This window comes from Clupea harengus, unplaced genomic scaffold (assembly GCF_900700415.2).
Source record: "Clupea harengus unplaced genomic scaffold, Ch_v2.0.2, whole genome shotgun sequence".
NCBI classification, from domain to species: Eukaryota; Metazoa; Chordata; class Actinopteri; order Clupeiformes; family Clupeidae; genus Clupea; species Clupea harengus.
Window position 1 is genome coordinate 26,930 of NW_024879787.1, and position 10,243 is coordinate 37,172.

The window sequence follows — 10,243 nt, forward strand, 5'->3', positions numbered from 1 at the left end:
GTAAATACGCTCGAGACAGCACATTCGTGAAACAAAAAATGTAAACTAAGCCAATGAACACGTTAATCTAGGTATGGTTTGAATACAACTTTTAAAATGCTTATATACTTTTAAAATAGTAAAAAATGCGGTCTAGAAGAGCGGTGCATTGCATTATGGGTAACACACATATCGTGCTTTCCTGTCCAGTCATTGGTTCATAGCATAGACCAGCTCCACCCAGTCGACAACCCGGACATGGAAGAATACGAGCACACCAACAAGTATATTTTCAAATGACTTTCCAGTCAGTGTAGTAGAGACAACTATGTATTTCACCTGTGTAAGACTTTTTGCCTAGTGAATGTATACATACCCTTTAATGAAAAGTGCGTTTAAAGTTTGCATCTAGTTTCTCCGGTTTAATCGCCTACAAGTCATCTCAGCCACTTCGTCTGTCTACGATCACCGCTTAATCTTCAATTTTCGTAATACCCCGTTGTAAATATAATATCTAGGGACATCATTCTCCTTCGATCTAGCATACCTTACCTTCGTTTCGGCCCGAAATGAAGAGAACACTGCTACTCCGTCTTCAGCTCTGCACAAATCCACCGCAAGATGGCACTCGCGTTCCATTACTTACCTCCCCTGCAGTCTTTGAAACGTTTATTTTCAAAACTATGCCTATTTTTTTCAAGTCTTCTTCAACTTTATACGCGGGTCTTTCTTCCATGGCACTTTAACTTTCTGTTGCCTTACATGCTAATGACTACTTCAAACTGAAGTACCAGTAAATGTATCGAATTGATCGACGTAGTTCATAAAATGTGTGACGCACATGCACCGCCAGATGGCGCTCCAGGGCTGTAGCTTACTCTGAAGCGATATTTAAAAAACGCATTTTTAAAAACCCATGTCTTCTCACCTGAAATATAACACATCTATATATTAACTATTTGATTAAGAAGCAAATTAGTAGTTTTTTGCCTAAATATAAAAATATGTAAGTGCAGATATTTTAGGAAAGGGGTCGTCAAGTAACACACAACCTGTTACAATACTTGGCCACAAGGACATCATACTGTATCACACAAGACAGGAATCACAAGTTTTTCCCCTTTAAAAAACCAACACACAACTACTTCAGATTTATCATCAAAAGCGCTGTTGCACGACCATCACTAACTGGCAAGAGAGCAGGATGGAGTTTATTTCTCTCTTAGTTACCATGGTGATGGTGGCGCAATGGCACTTCCGTCTGTCTGACACTCGTGCGCAAACCAACACTGTACAGCCGTGTGAATGAAAGGACAGGACGGATCCGTTTGGCTGCTGAGTTTGAGTGACCCCGTCCTGCCAGTATCGCTGATTCCATCTGAAAAGCCCAGGTTGTCTGCGCAGGTATCTTCATGTATTGTGGTGCAGCCATGATTAGGGCCGGAGTCGATTCTCTTTGTGGCCTTTTCCCACTGGGTCAGGTACTGCTTCTGTTGTAGCAGTATCTCCATCAACAGCTCCAACACAAATCTTTGAAAAAAAAAAAAAAAAAAAAAAAAAAACCCTTTCCTACAATGACATAACATATCTTCTTCCAGGTTCCCACCCACTTTCAATGACAGTTAGAAATGTAACTATGACCCTTGACTGCTTGCCAAATTATGAATTAAAATTGAGCAAACTTTTCCATCTCTTTTCACAACAGAACATTATCAGAAGAGTACAGGACATCATTAATTCACACAACTGAACATTATCTACGGGAGAGTACAGAACATCATTAATTCACACAACAGAACATTATCTAACCCCAAACTAACCCTTTTATCAGGTAGCTGAACTCTCCCTAATTGGCCCGTACCACCACAGGCCCAAAGCACAGGGGTGATGTCATGTGTCAGAAGAAATACACATTATACAAAAGTTAAAAAAAATGGGAAGAAGAAGAAGAAGAAGCTCAGTCAGGCCTTCAAAATAATGAAAACAAGTTATGGTCACATTCACCATGGAAAACCTTACCACAACGGAACAATATTGGTACAATAAAACAGAGCTTAGGAAGAGCGCCATCACAACAGAACATCATTAATTCACACAACAGAACATTATCTACGGAAGAGTACAGAACATCATTAATTCACACAACATCATTGATTTCATTACACCAACATCATTAATTCACACAACAGAACATTATCTACGGAAGAGTACAGAACATCATTAATTCACACAACAGAACATTATCTACAGAAGAGTACAGAACATCATTCATTTCATAACACCAACAGCATTAATTCACACAACAGAACATTATCTACAGAAGAGTACGGATGATTCATTTCTAACAGCAACATCATTAATTCACACAACATAATATTATCTACGGAAGAGTACAGAACATCATTAATTCACACAACATCATTGATTTCATTACACCAACATCATTAATTCACACAACAGAACATTATCTACGGAAGAGTACAGAACATCATTAATTCACACAACAGAACATTGTCTACAGAAGAGTACAGAACATCATTCATTTCATTACACCAACATCATTAATTCACACAACATAATATTATCTACGGAAGAGTACAGAACATCATTAATTCACACAACAGAACATTATCTACGGAAGAGTACAGAACATCATTAATTCACACAACAGAACATTATCTACAGAAGAGTACAGAACATCATTCATTTCATAACACCAACATCATTAATTCACACAACAGAACATTATCTACGGAAGAGTACAGAACATCATTAATTCACACAACAGAACATTATCTACAGAAGAGTACAGAACATCATTCATTTCATAACACCAACAGCATTAATTCACACAACAGAACATTATCTACAGAAGAGTACGGATGATTCATTTCTAACAGCAACATCATTAATTCACACAACATAATATTATCTACGGAAGAGTACAGAACATCATTAATTCACACAACATCATTGATTTCATTACACCAACATCATTAATTCACACAACAGAACATTATCTACGGAAGAGTACAGAACATCATTAATTCACACAACAGAACATTGTCTACAGAAGAGTACAGAACATCATTCATTTCATTACACCAACATCATTAATTCACACAACATAATATTATCTACGGAAGAGTACAGAACATCATTAATTCACACAACAGAACATTATCTACGGAAGAGTACAGAACATCATTAATTCACACAACAGAACATTATCTACAGAAGAGTACAGAACATCATTCATTTCATAACACCAACATCATTAATTCACACAACAGAACATTATCTACGGAAGAGTACAGAACATCATTAATTCACACAACAGAACATTATCTACGGAAGAGTACAGAACATCATTAATTCACACAACAGAACATTATCTACGGAAGAGTACAGAACATCATTAATTCACACAACAGAACATTATCTACAGAAGAGTACAGAACATCATTCATTTCATAACACCAACATCATTAATTCACACAACAGAACATTATCTACGGAAGAGTACAGAACATCATTAATTCACACAACAGAACATTATCTACGGAAGAGTAGAGAACATCATTAATTCACACAACAGAACATTATCTAACCCCAAGCTAACCCTTTTATCAGGTAGCTGAACTCTCCCTAATTGGCCCAAAGCACAGGGGTGATGTCATGTGTCAGAAGAAATACACATTATACAAAAGTTTAAATGGTACCAATAATAAATAATAATAAGAAGAAGAACTCAGTCAGGCCTTAAAAATAATGAAAACAATAGTTATGGTTACATTCACCATGGAAAACCTTAACACAACGGAACAATATTGGTACAATAAAACAGAGCTTAGGAAGAGCGGCATCACAACAACAGAACATCATTAATTCACACAACAGAACATTATCTACGGAAGAGTACAGAACATCATTCATTTCATTACACCAACATCATTAATTCACACAACAGAACATTATCTACAGAAGAGTACAGAACATCATTAATTCACACAACAGAACATTATCTACGGAAGAGTACAGCACATCATTAATTCACACAACAGAACATTATCTACAGAAGAGTACAGAACACAATCAATTCACACAACAGAACATTATCTACAGAAGAGTACAGAACATTCATTTCATTACACCAACATCATTAATTCACACAACAGAACATTATCTACAGAAGAGTACAGATCATCATTCATTTCATTACACCAACATCATTAATTCACACAACAGAACATTATCTACGGAAGAGTACAGATCATCATTAATTCACACAACAGAACATTATCTACGGGAGAGTACAGAACATCATTAATTCACACAACAGAACATTATCTACGCAAGAGTACAGAACATCATTAATTCACACAACAGAACATTATCTAACCCCAAGCTAACCCTTTTATCAGGTAGCTGAACTCTCCCTAATTGGCCCATACCACCACAGGCCCAAAGCACAGGGGTGATGTCATGTGTCAGAAGAAATACACATTATACAAAAGTTAAAATGGTACCAATAATAATAATAATAAGAAGAAGAAGAAGAAGAAGAAGAAGAAGAAGAAGAGAAGAAGAAGAAGAAGAAGAAGAAGAACTCAGTCAGGCCTAAAAATAATGAAAACAACAATAGTTATGGGTCACATTCACCATGGAAAACCTTACCACAACGGAACAATATTGGTACAATAAAACAGAGCTTAGGAAGAGCGGCATCACAACAACAGAACATCATTAATTCACACAACAGAACATTATCTACGGAAGAGTACAGAACATTTACATTTAGTCATTTAGCAGGCGCGTTTTGTCCAAAGCGACGTACAAGGGAACGGTCACGCTACGAGCATTAGAACCCTGGCTGTAACAATAAATACTACTTTACATAAGAAATAAGATAAAAACGAAATAGAAAAGAAAAGTGCAGGAATGTAACGCGCTTGTAAGTGCGAGTTAAGCACTAGTCGAAGTGCCAGTTTAGGAAGGGAGGTGCTCTCTGAAGAGTTGGGTCTTCAAAAGCTTCTTGAAGGCAGAGAGGGACGCCCCTGCTCTGGTAGTGCTAGGCAGTTCGTTCCACCAACGTGGAAACTACAAATGAGAATAGTCTGGATTGCCGTACTTGCACAGACGGCAAATCCAAACGACGCTCACTGGACGAGCGCAGCATCCTGGGTGTAACATTTGCCCTTACAAGAGCATTTAGGTAGGTGGGAGCAGAACCAGCAATCACTCTGTAGGCAAGCATAAGTGACTTGAACTTAATGTGAGCAGCTACAGGCAGCCAGGGGAGCTCAATTAGTAGCAGGGTGACGTGTTCCCTCTTCGGTTGGTTGAACACCAGACGCGCCGCCGCGTTCTGGATCATCTGTAGCGGTTTCACCACTCAAGCCGGCAGGCCCCGTTAGAGAGGGCGTTGCAGTAGTCAAGGCGGGAACTCACCAAGGTTTGCAACAGCAGCTGGGTGGCATACTGGGTTAGGTACGGCCTGATTTTGCGGATGTTGTATAGCACAAAGCGGCACGACCTGGAGACAGAGGCGATGTGGGCCGTGAAGGTCAGTTGGTCGTCAATAATGACGCAGAGGTTTCTTGCTGTTTTGGATGGAACAAGAAATAAAGAGTCAATATTGATATTGATGTTGTGGTGGATGACCTGTTTGGTTGGAAAGACCATCAGTTCCGTTTTGGCCAGGTTCAGCTGAAGGTGGTGATTTTTCATCCATGTGGATATATCAGCAAGACAGTCCGAGATACGCGCCGAGACAGTGGTGTCCTCAGGAGGGAAAGACAGAAACAGTTGAGTATCATCGGCATAACAGTGATAGGAAAAACCATGCGAGCGGATGAGAGGGCCCAACAAGGTGGTGTAAATGGCAAATAGAAGTGGTCCCATCACCAAGCCTTGGGACACCCCTGTGGTGAGGCGGTGAGGTACAGACAGCTGACCTTGCCATGACACGTTGAACGAGCGCCCAGTGAGGTACGATTCAAACCAGGAGTGCGCCTTGCCAGAAATGCCCATACTTCACAGTATGGACAGAAGGATGCGGTGGTTGACTGTATCAAACGCAGCTGATAAGTCAAGCAGGACGAGAGCCGAGGATTGAGCTGCTGCTCTAGCTGTTTTTAAGGCCTCGGTCACCGACAACAGGGCTGTTTCGGTGGAGTGACCGCTTTTGAATCCAGACTGGTTTGGATCGAGGAGATTGTTTCATTGACATCATTCATTTCATTACACCAACATCATTAATTCAAACAGAACATTACCTATGGAAGAGTACAGCAAGAGCTGGGGTTGCCGTCTTCGCAGGAGCTGGAGTTGCTGTCTTCACAGGAGCAGGAGCTGGAGCTGGGTCTGCTGTCTTCTAAGGAGCTGGAGCTGGGTGTTGGAGCCAGAATGGGTTTTGTTTATTGTTATTATTTATAGTTATGAAATATTAGGATAAGTGTTTTGCATTTATCATAATTTAATTAAATAATATTTTGTTGGTATTTGGATTTGCTTTGTGTACTGTTGAACAACCTGGAAGTGTGAAATTGCGTTGGCCACGGCCCACTTCATCAGGTGACTGCAGCACCTGACCTCGTGGAGACAATTAAAGCAGTCTGGACGCGTCACTCCAGAGACAAGTTGGCAGGCATGCAGCCAATAGGTTTTTTGACCGCAGAAAGCACAACAAATTGGAAATACGGAAAACTTTGAACCTCTGCTGTTTTGCACCTCCAGGTTGTACCATCACCTCAATTCAGGTACATAATTCTTCATCTTTTTTGTTGCAATAAATCAACTATCAACTAAAACCCAACAGTGCTTGAAGCGCGTCAACCTAAGGCTCGAATAGGAACGAACTTGGTTTTACAATTGTCAAAAAACCTAGCTCGCAATGCTTGCATATGTGTTGGAACGTTAATAGGAACTGATCGCTAGCAGTAACGCTACGATTATTTGCTTTAAAGACTGTTTATCAAGCTGTGGAGTATCTTGGCCTTCCGTGAAGAGGTGAATCTGCGCCGCTCATTGAATGCGCGACCGTGAAGTGTGTTGACGTCACCTCATTGAGAAAGTTTTGTGTGTCTCGTTTTCAGAAAACAAAGGAACGAAACGATTACTTTAAACTTTTTTGACGGTGCAAAACAACTAAGAAGTCTCAGTTGATGTTAACGATTATTTTTGCTTTAAAAAGGAAAGCCATGTGAAAACGTGTGCATTGTTATCTGTTGGAATTGCAAACGAATCTAAACGTGAGAAAAATGAGGAGAATGAAAAGTTTGCTCAGGTTCAGAAGTTTGGAGGAGGATATTGACACCGCACATGCAGAGCAACTGATACAGCTCAAAGGATCTAGAAGTGCCAAATCAGGTGTCTTAACCAGAAAGAAAAATGAAATCACTGATTTAATGAAGGATGCATGCAATCTTGAAAAGGTTAAATCAAAAATGGAAAATGAGTTTCTCAAAGCATACAGAGACTTCAATGAGTTAAATAACTCTGATGTTAAAAGGGATCAATGTGAGTGGTTTGCCCCTAAAGTTGCACCTTTGTTGATTTTCCAAAACAATGTATCAAAATGGGTTGATCAAATTGAAAAAGTGACTGGTAATGATGCTACAATGGGTACTGCAATTACTGTGGATGATGTTATGCCTAATGACAGTGTTTCCAATGCACCATCACGACATTCATCAAAATCATCAATGATATCTATTAAAATGCATCTGGAAAGTGAACATGCTGAGTTGGCAGCTAAGGCTGAGAGGCTTCAAAAGAAGCAGCATCTTGAGAAAAAAGAAACTGAGCTCAGAGCTGAGAAGGAGAAGCTTGAATTGGAGACTCAGATGGCTGCAAATACAGCAAAGTTAAGCATCTTAAAAGGATTTGAAATGTCACAAAATGTGCCTGAAAGAACAGAAAGAATGGATGGAATGAATGAGTATTTGGAAGAAGGAATGGCACAACATGATGAACAGGATGACTATAAGGACACTGAGCTGACCCAGGCATACGCACAACCCGCAGCTACTTTGGACAGTACCACTGTGGATCAGGAAACAGCAACAAGATCTCAAGAGGAACCTGTAAAGACAATTACACATGGAAGTCAAACTATGGATGCATCTGTAAGAAGCAGGACAATACATCCTCATCAGATTCATTATGCCCCTTTGGACCCAACGTTTGTCACCCACAAACCTAAAGTTCCAGTAGATGTCGCTAAAGATCGTAGACCACCCCAGACTTCGACCATCAAGTCATCTGATCTTTTTGCCTACCCAGGTAGCCATGACTTCATGTCACACGGTACAGGAACACGTGGAGGTGTGGGCTCAACAACACAACCACAAAGAAAAAGATCTACAATTATCCACGATCAAAGTAAAATACATGAACTTAACAGTCTGATGAACATAATGGAGAATCAAAATCAAATAACAGAAACTCTCATTAAGCAACAAGGCCAATTTACTTTACCATCAGTCAGCATTCCTGTCTTTAAGGGAGATCCTCTGGACTATCTGTTCTTTATGAGAGCTTTTGAACATGGCATTGAAAGGAAAACTGAGAGCAACCAAGATAGACTGTTCTTTTTAGAGCAGTTCACCTTGGGACAACCAGGAGAACTGGTGCGTAGTTGCCAGTATATGCATCCAGACAGAGGTTATGCTACAGCAAAATAACTTTTAAAGAAGCACTTTGGCGATGAACACAAAATTGCTACTTCATACTTGGATAAAGGTCTCAACTGGGCAGTGATCAGGGCAGAAGATGCAGATGCTTTACAGGCTTATTCTGTGTTTCTCACTGGATGTTTGAATGCCATGAACTCTGTACAGTATTTGGAGGAATTAAATCATCCAGTTAACATGAAAGCCATTCTCAGTAAGTTACCTTTCAAATTGCAAGAAAGATGGCGAATTAAAGCTTTTAAACTACAAGAACGCAATGGCCCAAGGGCAAAGTTTTCGGATTTAGTAGAGTTTGTGAGCTATCAATCCAGAATCCTGTCACATCCATTGTTTGGAAACTTAAATCTAAATCTCACACAGGCAAGAAGGGCCGGCTCATCACAGGAAAGCCAGCCCATTCTCTCCAAGGACAGGGGGCCCAAAGGTGGATACAGTGGGTTTGCTACCAGTGTGGAAACGGCGACGCACAGCAATACTAAGCAGGTTGTATCGGAAAGAGCAAATACCACACAAAGAAAAACAAGAAAAGAGTGTTTGCATTGCAAGGAAGACCATCATCTCAGTTCATGTCCGCAGCTGAGAAAGAAAAATCATGAGGAAAAACTGGAGTTCTTACGGAAAAATGGAGTGTGTTTTGGATGCTTTGAAGTTGGTCACATGAGCAAAGGTTGTCAAAAGAGACTTACCTGTCAAGTGTGTTCTCTTAAGCATCCAACGGTCCTACATATCAACAAAAAAGAGATTCATAATCAGAAGGGTGAAAACTCAAAGGATATGGCTGTGACAAACGTATACACAAATCAAACTAATGTGTGGAGGGATACTGGGGCCGGTAACTCAGAATGCAAACTTGCTATTGTCCCTGTGAAAGTCAAAATGAAAAAAGGTGATAAGGTGATTAATACCTATGCTTTTATGGACCCAGGAAGCTCTGCGACATTCTGCACAGAGTCCTTACTCAGGCAGTTGCAGACCACAGGAAGCAGAACAAGTGTTCTGCTTAGAACCATGAACAAGGAACAGGTCATAAAGACGTCCCGGGTGGCAGGTATGGAAATCAGTGGTCTTGAAAGCAATGAGTACCTGGAACTCCCTGAGGTGTACATTTACATTACATTTACATTTAGTCATTTAGCAGACGCTTTTGTCCAAAGCGACGTACAAGGGAGAGAACAGTCAAGCTAAGAGCAATAAAAAAGCATGGTGTAACAATAAATACTACTTTACATGAGAATTAGAAAAACAACAACCTAGAAAAGAGGAAAAAAGAAGTGCAGGAATGTAACTGCTGAAGTGCAAGTTAAGCGCTAGTCAGGTGCCAGTTAGGAGGGGAGGTGCTCTCTGAAGAGTTGGGTCTTCAAAAGCTTCTTGAAGGTAGAGAGGGACGCCCCTGCTCTGGTAGTACTAGGCAGTTCGTTCCACCAACGTGGAACTACAAATGAAAATAGTCTGGATTGCCGTGCTTGCACGGACGGCAGTGCCAAACGACGCTCACTAGACGAGCGCAGCGTCCTGGGTGTAACATTTGCCCTTACAAGAGCATTTAGGTAGGTGGGAGCAGAACCAGT